We start from the raw sequence: 12783 nt of genomic DNA on the forward strand, positions 1-12783 counted from the left end.
GAAGAAAAAAACTATTCTTCCCTTTGGACCTGACCTAGGGGCTAGCCGCTACTTTCCTTTCACCGTCATCGTCATCCTCACCCATCACCACCGTCGGAAAGAAGTGAACGGGGGTTCCATCTTCAAATCTGACCATCTTCCTTCCACCAAGGAGTCAAGGGGGTTCCTTGTTCCTTTATACCATTTCACATACCGCTTCAACCACACAGAGTTTGCATCGAAGTTGGGGGTTCCATCGTCGCATCCTTCCGTGGAGTTTTGCTGCTTCGCATCCACCTCCGGCTAGGGACATTGGGAGAGTCATTTTACTATTTATTTATCAGCTTAGATTAAATTCTACATATTAGATGTTTGTTTAAATTCTCCTTACAATTTTGGATGTTGATTGTTCTTAGTTTTCCTTTGTTTACTTATTGATGCATTTATTTACTTTGTTGATGCACTTCTTTACCTCGTTAATACATTTTATTTTTAGCACTTTCCATACTTCGCAACTCCATTTACAATGCTTCATGTTCTTTTTGTTCTTTAGATTTAGAACTCAAAATAACAACCCCCCCATCCAATACAAAAGAAAATCCAAATCTCCAATTTTAATAACATCTAGAATTATCGTACATCGACTACAATCGTTTGGGAGATGACTCGAGTTACCTTATACTACTTAGTTAGGGGATTCGGTATAAATTAAGTTGACGTGCTCATTTTACAACGACAATCTGAGCCCGTATCAGATACCTAGATAAGAACTACAACTGATTACTCATAGTAATGAGCCATAGACTGAATTTATTGAGACACAACCTCTTCGTAGGTCCAGTAGCACATGCAATATTCCAGAGAAATATGGATTTCTCATAAGTGAATCGAATGACGTGTTACTCATTGAGGATGAGGAACCTACTAATTATGAAGAAGTTTTGAAAAGTTCAAAAAGGGATAAATGGTTAACAACCATGAAGTCTAAAATGGATTTCATTAAAGCTAAGTTTGAAACTTGGTGGAATATCCATTTTGATGAGGTAATCAAAGAGTTTAATTTCTCACAAAATCTGATGAACCCTTTGTGTATAAAGAGGTTAGTGGGAGTGCGATCATATTTTTTCATAATTATATGTTGATTATATTAATAATAAGAAACATATGTTTGTTCTGCAGTTAGTCAAATTTGGATTGGTCAAAAGTTCTCCATGAAAGACATGAGACAAGTGACCTATATCCTCGAGATTAATATCTATAGAGATAGATCGAAGAGATTACTTGCCCTTTCATAGTCTACATAAATAGACAAGGTGCTAAAGCGGGTTAGCATACTTAAATCCAAGAAAGGTTATATACCCATCAAGCATGGGGTTCACCTTTCGAAGTCTACATATCCACACACAAAAGACGAGAGGATTTACATGAGTAAGATTTCTTATGCTTCAGCAATAGGATCTATCATGTATGCTATAATGTGTATGAGGCCCGATGTATCAGTGCTCTGAGTGTCATGAGTGGATACTGGTCAGATCCAGGAATGGATCATAGGGCGGCTGTCAAGAAAATTCTTAAGTACTTGCGAGGAACTAATGTTTGTTCTTGGTACATGGATAAGGTGATATGGTTACATGGGGGTATACTGATGTCAACTACCAAACAAGACAAAGATGACTCAAAGTCATAGTCTGGGTATATATTCATTATAAATTATGATGCAATAAGTTAGAAGTGTTTCAAATAAGACACTATTGCAGCTTGTAAAGCAACAAACAAAGTGGTTTGAATCAGAAAATTCATTACTGAACTTAGAATAGTTCCAACCATTGTTGAAACATTAACTGTTTAATGTGACAACAATGGAACAATCGTGCAGGTTATAGAACCTAGATCTCACCACAGATCCGAACATGTGCTTTAGCAAAATCAATAGATTAGAAAGATCATCAGTAGAAGAGAAATACAAATCAAGAAGATTCCCATCAAAAGGAACCATGCGGATCCTTTAATTTCTACCACAAAGTAAGTTTGAGAAATACATAAAGGCACATGGTATTGGATGCCATAACGATTGGCCTTAAGCCAAGTGAGAGTCTATTATATTTAAGAGGTGTCCTAAGGCAATCACTTTATAGTTATATTATTTATTAGATAAATAGTAATTTACTATTTGAGTGCACATTTTCTATGTGCTTGATTGGATCTTGAACTCAAATACTGAATGTCCGCAATATGATTCATAGCATGAGAGAATTTGTGATTGTATTACAACTAGTGAGTATCTCTACATATGTAATTATGAATATATTGAAATTATCCCTAGTCGAGAAATTGATGAATACGGACGTCATCGATTCTGTTGAGATTAGCATATTTTAAACTCGTTGGTTAGCCAAGCAGCGGATCTCTCTGGCTGGAGACATTGGATGTTGAGAGTAAAACGTGGATACGAGCTAAAGGTAACTATTCATTGGAGTGACATACCTTGAGACTTCATATGGTTCTATATATGTCAATGAAGATTTTAGTATAACTTAAGTGCGAATTTACTTTGATTTACGGTATTCAAGTCACCTTGGTCATGGAGGTTTATACTTTGACATCTTAAGCAAACATCTCTAAGGAGATGTGGACTCGGGATGATTGGGTATAAGTCAAAGTTCCCAAAGGTGTTTGAATAGCCCACAGAGGATTCGCCGCTAATTGAAAAAAGAGATGTATACCTTGTGACTGCTTGTTAGGATTGTTACTGAAAGTCATTGGCCAAAGCATTACATGTCAAGAGTATGGTACTCTTGGACACATGTATAAGTAACATGAATCCATAAGATAAGAAAGCTAGTTTGGGCTAAGTGTGACGTAGTCAGCTCGAGTGGGAACTAATACACGTAGACCATGTCTTGAACCAAGTGGGTATAAGACGGTGATAGGAGTGAGGTATGTTACATTAGAGATGCTGAAAGGTTTAGAAATGTTCTGGAATCAATTATTGATTTTTTGGTTAGTTGGGGTCATGATGCACTACTAGATGTCACTCATGATCGTTCCATAATTAATGGTTAATTACGGACGACCAACATAACTGAGAACCTATTGGGGTCACACACATTATAAGTTCTCTGAAGGACTTAAAATAAGTTTGAGAATTAAATTCTTAGAATGAGAGAAATAAAGTCTGATTAGATCAGACAAAAAAAATAAAATGATGAAATTCATCTTATAAAGACGAAATGAACGAAATTAATTTCGTTCAAATCGAAGGTCATTTGGTTGTTGAACTAAATAATTTAATTTTAAATCAAATTCAACCAACTTAGTTTGGTTCATGATGGAAGACATTTTGACAAAATGAAAGTGATGATGGGCTTTGTCTTGTGAAGACGAAATAAACAGAACAGGTTTAGGTTAAATCAAGGTCGTTTGGTTAGTGAACAAAGCAATTTTATTTTAAACCCGATTTGCTACAGTAATCAAACCTGTTCGCTACAGTAAACCTGATTTGGTATAAACCATTTTTGTCCAATTTAGCTCGCGTGCGTCATTCGATTTTTTTCCACTCTCGTTGATTAAACTCTAAACCGACACTGTACCTTCTCAATTAACTAGAATCGCGATTTTTGCCCTGCTTCATCTTCTCCCCAAGGGTGCGGCGCCGTCTGCCGCTTCCTCATCTGTGTGAGCATCGTCGACTATGGGGAGGAGAAGCCTGAGTAACGATGCCGCGAGAAGGATCGGATCTCCTTTAAAGAGAGCGACCAAAAACCCTAGAGCGATCGCCGCTTGTCGACAGCGATCGCGCGCCTGCCTTGTCCTTGTCGATCGTTGCGCGCCTTAGTTCACTGTCCTCTGTTTGTCGTTTGTCAAAGAGAATCATGAGCACCACTAACCCTCAACACCGATCTCCTCTGATCGCCGTTCGCCGGAGGAGAAGGAGAAATCTGAGACTCAGCTGATTGGTGTTCTTCTTCTCTATGATGGAGTGTCACTGGCTGAAACAACAAGGGTAATTAAGCACTGTCCGCCATTCATCGGTGTGACCCGCATTGCTGGCCAAGGGCGAGAGTGTAGCATCCCTTAGCTTTCTGATCGTGTCGTCAAGCACCCCCTTTCGCCCGAGTATAGTGGCTGCCACTGCCACCCGCCATCCTATTCCTTTTGTCTGTGAGAGCGAGGAGTAGTCAAAAAAATCTGAGTGCCACCCCTCCGATGGCGTAGGGGTCGCAGCTCTTCGATAATAACGAGAGAGAATCTTGAGAAACAAGGGAGGAAGAATTGTTGTCCAGCCACCGGAGCTCTTGTGAAGGGTTGCCGTTGGTCGGTGAAGTGTTCATCTAAGACAACCATTGTCAGAGAAGAAAAGTCATTGATAACTCTTGTGAAGAGTTATCCAATCGTGGCCAATCAACCTCAATCGTCTGACTATCATCTGTCAAATTTTCGAGAGCTTGTGAAGCTTCCGGAGAACGTTCCATCAATGTCGGAAAGGTTCCGACAATTTACCTTAAATCAGCAGTCAAAGGTTGACTACCAATAACTACACCGAGAATATGATTGTCAGTGATAATTAGAAAGCCCTGGAAAATGATCGTGATAAATATTGTTGCGTGTTTTTCGGAATGAGATTTTCTCTCAAATCGATCATTATCGATCATCAGTAGTACCGAAGATGATGACGTGACTCATGACTTCGGAAGCCGTCCAGATGAGAGCTTGGTATGGATCACTAGTAGAGGCAGAACTTTGACAAAGTGCTCAACCCCGCTCAATGTCTTACGAGACGTACGTGTAAAATAGTTTATTATTATGAAAATATTAATTTTCAGTCTTACCTTGTACATTATTATTTCCTACATGTGTTGTGTGTGTTTTATTAATAATTAGGTGTGATTATTTATTTTCTTTCGCTGCGCACGTTTGTAAAACGTATAAACACACGGATTGCACCGGGACGATTCCAACACCTGAGGTAGGTGCACAAGGCTAGGCTACTCCCTCCTGGTACCTTCTTGGATTTGTTAGATATAGGCCAAGTGTGGGCCGGGCTGCCTGAGTTGGAGAGGAGAGGAGACTGATCGTAATGTATTTTCTTTTGAAAGTAATTTTGTAATGCTCCTCCGAGATCTCTCCCCTTAATGAAATATCTTCTTGTCTTTTTGTTAACCATAATTATTTCCAAACTTAGCAAAAATGGGTACACCCAAACTTAGCAAAAATGGATATGCCTAATCCCTAGTTAGGCTCAAGTCGAGAAGAAGGAACCTCAAGTGGTGCGATAGTCGGGGGACTACTCGGCATGAGTCAGGAGAACTCGGGCCTTGAGAAGGGCAATTATTGATGGACACTGCCAGTTTGAGACCAGGGGGGATAAAGAGCTCGATCATCGACTATATCCAAGTAGGGAGAGGTTGGACCATAAAAAGTTGATCCGAGACCAAGGAAATAAAGAGCTCAAACCTCAACTATATCCGAGTCGAGAGAGATTGGACTTGAAAAGGACAATGCCGATGGGCGCCGCTAGTTCAAGACTAGGGGAATAAAGAGCTTGATCGTCAACTATATTCGAATTGAGAGAGGTTGGACCTTGCAAAGGACAATTGTTGATGGACACTGCTGGTCCAAGACCAGGGGAATATAAAGAGCTTAATCCTCGACTATATCCAAGTTGGAAGAGATTAGATCCTGAAAAGGGCAATTGCTGATGGACGCCGCTAATCCGAGACCAAGAGAATAAAGAGCTCGATCCTTGACTATATCCAAGTTGGGAGAGGTTGAACCCTAAAAAGGGCAATTGCTGATGGACGTTGCTGGTTTGAGACAAGGGGAATAAAGAGCTCGATCCTCGACTATTTTCGAGTCGGGAGAGGTTGGACTTTGAAAAGGATAATTACTGATAGACGCCGCTAGTCCGAGATTAGGGGAATAAAGAGCTCGATCCTCGACTATGTCTGAGTCGAGAGAGATTAGACCCACCTTGAAAAGGATAATTGCTGATGGACGCCATAGGTCCGAGACTAGGGGAATAAATAACTCAATCCTCGACTGTGCCCGAGTCAGGAGAGGTTGAACCCTAAAAAGGACAATTGCTGATTAACATTGCTGGTCTGAGACCAGGGGAATAAAGAGCTCGATCCTCGATTATGTCTGAGTCAGAAGAAGTTGGACTCTGAAAAAGAAAATTTGACGTCGCCAGTTCGAGACTAAGAGAATAAATAGCTCGAGAAGATAGGTGGTCTGAAAAGAGAACATGTTTATTGAAGTAAACAAAGGACTACGATAGAGTATACATAGGGGGCCGATCTAGCACACTCAGAGTTCTACGGGCTAGCTGTTGACATATTAAACTCGATACAGCCTTAGTTGAGCAGCATTTTAAGGCCGAGTTAGTCTTTTGCCTTCGGGATCTACTAGGTAGTAAGCACTCGAGCTTGTCTTTTGAATAACTAGGTAAGAACCTCCCCAAGGTGGCTCCAACTTACCTACATCCCTGATTGGCTTCACTTTTCTCCAAATAAGGTCATTGACTTGGAAGGTTTGGGGGATGACTCTCCTATTGTCACTACAACAAATTTGACTTTCCGCAGCACGTCATTAACGACGCATAATTATAGTGTGCTGTTAATAATAGTTTTTACGGCGCGCCTAATTAAGTGAGCTGCGGATAGTATTTCATATTTTACAATTAACAGTGCACAAATAATAGTGCGCTGTGAATACTATTTTTCACAGCGTACAAAAATTATACGCTGTCAATATTAAATAATATTTGAAGTACTATTGACAGCGCGCATGGATGCATGCTATTAAAAATGATTAAAAAGTATTATTAACAGCGCGCATGAATAAAAAGGGCTAAAAAAATATTATTAACAGCATATATGGATGTACGCTATTAAAAAACTGTTAAAAGGGATCATTAAAGATTAATATTAAACCCTAATGCGCATGTGGTCCCAAGCCTTTCTCCCCCGTTACAGCCCCCGACCCTCACCATCAACCCCGCCGCTCTGCCGTTGCGTCCCGCCTGCGACCGCCGCCTTCCTCGTCCAGCCGACGCCGGACGCCACTGCCTTCCCTCGTTCTCCTCTTCTCCTCTTCTTCCTCCTCACGGTCCCCGCGTGGAGATGCCCGACACCGCCACACGCCGCACGATCGCGATCGCCCCAATCTGCCCGCCGCCTTCCTCGTCCAGTCGACGCTCGACGCCCGACGCTGCCACGACCAGCGCCGCCTCCCTCCTTTAACTTCCAAGTTCGTAGCTCTATCTCTAGCTTTGTATGTCTACACGAATTTATTTGAGCTTTCTAGGATTTTGGTGTTCAATCGGGTTTAATGGGTTTTGGCCGTGATTCTTCTATGATTTGGGGAATTTTATTCCTCTGCTTCATCTTCCTCGTTGTTTTCATCGTCCCTCCTAACCTAAAAGCCCCAGCTTTCCTTGTTTTTCATCTGAAACCAACAGAAATTGCTCCTTGCGCGCTCTGAAACACTTCCAATCTCCATTATGAAGGTATGATATCCTTATCTTTTGTCCATCTTTGAATAGCTTTATATAAAACATATCTGAATAAAAAAATAGTTCTCATATTGCATCAACAACAAAGTTACCTGATATTGACTCCGCATGATATCTCAATCTTTGCTAGAACTATGCTCCCTGGTACCTGGATTTATCAGTACCATGGTAAAGATTGCCTTATGAACATTCTTAAAGGTAAGTTATATGATAAATACATGTTGCACTTTCATCAATGTCAATGTTTTTGTTTTAGAATACTGAAAAGTTAGCCTTACCAATGTTAATAACATCTACATTCAAATACTAACCTCTACCTGGTGTTGGAAAAATCAGAATTGGTATTCCTGTTTCTCATAGTATCTACTTGTGTAGACTTGCTTTGTAAGGTAAAAACATTTTTTGATGAATATTGTCCTGTACGAGTGAAGGGGAGTCTTGGTTCTGTAAAAAAATTTTAGCCACTGTGCTAATTCCTTTGCATTTGTTTTAGTGATGTTCTACAAAAAAAATTTTATGGTGGTCAACACCATCAAGAAGGCAGGTGGTAATTTTTTAGTCACTGTCATATTTAACAAAGCTCGAGATGAAAAGAAGGCAGGCGCTAATTCAGGTGTAGCAACAACACCATCAAGAAATGAAGGTTTACAGCCGGATGTTACCTATCAGCATCCTTCCAAAACTGTATGATCTTTTCCCCTATTTCTCTTATGATCCCATTAAACTTGAACCAAACTAGATTTTAGTAGATTGCTCTCCCTGCATTGCTTCATTAACTACTATCTTAATTCCATCCAGCACAAATGGTTTTGCTGTGGTTGATTGCTGTTGAGTGATTCTGCCGTGGTTCACTAAGGCTGAAAGCCTCACTTCATGGTGATCGTAGTTTGGGGTTGCAGGGTAAGGAGAGTTTGTTTTAACGTACAGATTTGACTTGAATTAATATTTCCCTTGGTTCGTGTGTGTTGTAAGTGTTTTCTTGTTTTCAGTTTTCCAGTATGATTTATGGTTTAGATAATTTTGTGATATTTTCTGTTCTCGTTCCTATTTGTCCGTTCAAGTAAAACAAGTTTTAGTTTTCTGTTCTGTACAGAAATTCTACTATAATATCTATAATAGTTAGTAGAAATATTTTCAAAGATATTGCACTTTGTTTCCTTTACTCATGAATTTAGTTATATCTTCTAGCAAGGATTATGATTTCTACCTCATGTAAGCTTCTGTCCTTGACCGAACCAGTTTGGATAAAGAGATTCTAACTATTCTTTGCATTATAGTGTTAAATTTCCCTCTCTTAATGAAAGCATTATGACACTTTACAATTGATCAGGATATTTGTGCATTCTCCTGTGTGTATCTTTGATCCTAAGTTACAACCGAAACTAATTTAGATTGGTTATATTGTGGATGGTGATTATGCTCTTATATTATTCCATGAGTGCATGTTTATTGTGGTATAGCTCCAATTTTTTTCATTTTGAAGAGAGCTATTAATTATTTCTTTGCTACACGATGCTAATAGGTGGCTATAGTCAGCTCGAACTGATTGAATCTCGTTGCTTTTTGTCAGGTAGCATTTGCTAAACAAGCATTATCAAGACCAGATCTAAAGATGGCACACAACCTACATAAAATGTCTTCTCTATTAGGAGGGGCATTTTTTGTTGCTGATGATTGCTTCCCTGAAATCCCCTATCTTCATGCAGCTTGGCATCTTGCTGCAGCAGTCGGTGTCAGTACATGTAACAAGCTTCTCGAGTGATTTTTGCTTATTCTCAAGTGCTACTATTCTCTATTCTGTACCTTCCTAAGCAAAAGCACATCATGTTCCTCTTATTGGAAAGTTTGGATTGATATTTGTGAATGTGATATTATAATTTTATATTATAATTTTATATGGTATTTGTATGTGGTATTTGTGTGTTGGATTATAAATGTTAAAGTTTTGATTTTATAATTATTTGTATTTGTATTATATTTGTGTATATAGATATATAGGTATATTATATCTTAAAAATATAATTATCCGCAGCGCGCGGGGCGTGCGCTGTGGAAAATTACATCCGCAGCGCGCGTCCGCGTGTTGCGGCAGCGCGCGTCCGCGTGCTGCGGATGCTTTTTGCAACGCGCGCACGCGTGCTGCGGATGCAACTTTCCGCAGCGCGCGCCCGCGTGCTGCGGATGCAACTTTTCGCAGCGCACGTCCCGCGCGCTGCGAATGAATTATAACTTTCAACAGCTTGGAGTTATGCAGCATGCAATGTGCGCTGCGGATAGCTTAATTGCGCGCTGCGAAAAGTCAAATTTGTTGTAGTGAAGTTGTTATTGTTCAGATAACTGCCTCAACCTCCTTCTTATCTCTGTGCTTAATTCATATCTGTGAGATCTGTTGTGGAGAGGTCTCTCCACCGAGAAGGAGCATTATCTAGCCGGATTCATCCGGGGTGTGATCTACCGAAGATCAAGGGATCGTCCACCTTACGGACACGCCGAGGAGTAGGGGCAAGTTATCCCCGAACCTCGTACATCCTTGTGTTACCTTTTTCTCTGCTTTGTTGGCTGTATTTCTTTCTATTTCCGCTGCGTACTAACTCATTGTAAGGGAAAAATCGATTGAAAAGAGTGGCTATTCACTCCCCCCCTCTCTAGCCATCTCCCGGATCCTAACACTTGTTTACCTTTCTGTTCGGTTCTGTGACTACCATTCAAATCCCCTGTTTGTTCTTGATTAGCTCTGTTCAACTATATGCTGAGCAGAGAATTGAATTGTGTCATTTGTGTGCATGTCTGGATGAAATTTAAGTGCATAGTTGCTTGGACATGTATACTTGATTGAAGATGTCGTATGGGGTGATCCTTGTATATAACCATTAACATTGTATTTGAATTTTTAATTTAATAAAGATTTATTTATTGTTACTGTATATTGTATTATTCTAGCATGTTGTAAATTAGATGATATAAAACTTGTAGAACTAGTGTGCATGTGTTGAGTTGTGTACCCCTTTGTGAGTAATGTAAATGTTGTGTGATGCTTGGAATGTCATCATAGAGTGTACTTTGTAGTTAATTGTAAAATTTTTGTACTTAGGTAAATAGGGTTTACTGTGTATAGGATGTTGTGTGATTAGTGTAATACTTGTGAAACGTAGTGGGGATCTTGTATGTTTTGTTTTGTAATGTAACTTAGAGTTTGTGTTGTATTCTTTTGTAAAATTATTGTATATAGGATGTGTATTCCATGTTGTATGATGGTTTGTATTGATTAACTAATTCATTGAACCTGTAATAAATTGTACAATCCATTCGTGTAAATATTGCTTGATTTGTATAATATGTATGTTATGGTGATTTGTTTAAGTTGTGTTGTATTTGTTTATTCATTTGTAATGATCTTGTATCAGGATGGTATCATGTTGTTAGGTTGTACATAGATTCTTCATTGTACATGGTTAGTGTATAGGTTGTATCATAGTGTGTGTTATGATTCATATTGTAAATTGACTCATGCTAATAAATGCAATTTGTATAATAAACTATTGGATTTGTGATTTAGGTGTTGTTGTAAATGTGATAGATCATTCTTTAAGTTGTAAGCTTCTGTAAATATGACTGTTAAGTTGTTGTTTGTTATTGTAAATAGTTAGGACTAAATAAAGTCAATAACAAAACCCCGCACCAATATGTCTAGGAATAAACTTTCCATCATTGAGTCCGAGAGAGACGACCCGGACCTCTCTATACTACTTTAGCGATAAATAGGGGTTTGGTAAATAAATAAATAATTAATTTTGATGGGTGCTAAGTGACAATAAATAAGGGAATAAAAGTATATAAATAAATCCCAACAAAACACCCACATCACTAACCTCATGACTTGGTCTCCGCAACATGCGTCCCGACCTCATGACTTGATCCCAGCATCACATGCTGACCTCATGACTTGGTCCCAGCATCACGCGCCAACCTCATGACTTGGTCCCAGCATAACGCGCCGACCTCATGGTTTGGTCTCAGTATTGCACGTCGACCTCAGAACTCGGTCCCGACATCATGTACCGACCTCATGACCTGGTCTCGGCACGATCCGCAACTAAGATCAACTTCCTGCACGTGATATTTATCGAAGACAGAGTCATTCCGCCTAAATCGGAGAGGATAGAACCAATTCCTCCGCAAAAACAGGAGCGCACTCTCAAATATTTAGCAACGGACGGAATCTTCCAAAGATGAACAAGCGCATTATAATATTGCTCAAACGGTTGCTAAGACTTCTGAACAGAAAGCAACTATTATAAAAAGGTAGCTCATGTGCTTCCCGCACCAACAATATGGAATGCACACTCAAATAGTGAATTGCTATTTATCCAATAAATAGTATAACCGTAAGGCGATTGCCTTAGGACACCTCTCAAATCTAACAACAAGATCCATGAGCTCCAACACCAACACTCGATCCACTGCTCAAACTCTTGATTCCTTCAGGCTCCTCCTTGAGCTCCAATGCATCAATTCAATCAATGACAGTTCTCGAGCAATGAGCTCCTCACGAAGCAGCCCATAACTTGATCACATCGACTCTTATTAGCTCCATTCTCCACTCCATCAAGACCTCCAAGTACACGATCTCAGTGGTCATCAGATGCATTATATTTGAGAGGTATCTTAAAGCAATCATCTTAAATAATGTAATATCTATTGGATAAATAACATTACTATTTGATTGTATATTCTCTATGTATCTAATTAGATCTTAAACTCAATTAATAAAGCCTACAATATAATGCATAGCATGAGAAAAATTATGATTGAATCATAATTAGTGGGTATCTCTACATATGTAATTATGTACATATTGAAATATTTCCTAGTCGATGAATTGATGAGACTGGACATCATTGATTTTATAAAACTAGCATATGTTAGACTCCTTGGTTTTTACCAAGTAATTGATCCTAACTAGCTGAAAATTTTAGGATGTTGAGAGTTAACATATGGATGCTGATTAAGGGTAACAAGTTCATCTGATGTGGCCTACCATGAGACTTCATATAGTTTTATAAATGTCTATGAAGATCTCATTACAACTCAAGTGTAAATTTCCTTCGACTTAAGGAATTCAAGTCATCTTGGTCATGGAGATTTATACTTTGACATCTTAAACAAACATCTCTTTGAAAGTGTGGCCTCAGGATGATTGGATATATGTCGAAGTGTCCGAAAGTGATTGAGTAACTCATAGAGGATTCACACTCCTTTTATTAGGAGACGTATACCCTATGATCACTTGT

Source organism: Curcuma longa, chromosome 20 (genome assembly GCF_044706935.1).
Source record: "Curcuma longa cultivar G26 ecotype Majalengka, Jawa Barat chromosome 20, ITB_CL_G26_1.1, whole genome shotgun sequence".
NCBI lineage: Eukaryota > Viridiplantae > Streptophyta > Magnoliopsida > Zingiberales > Zingiberaceae > Curcuma > Curcuma longa.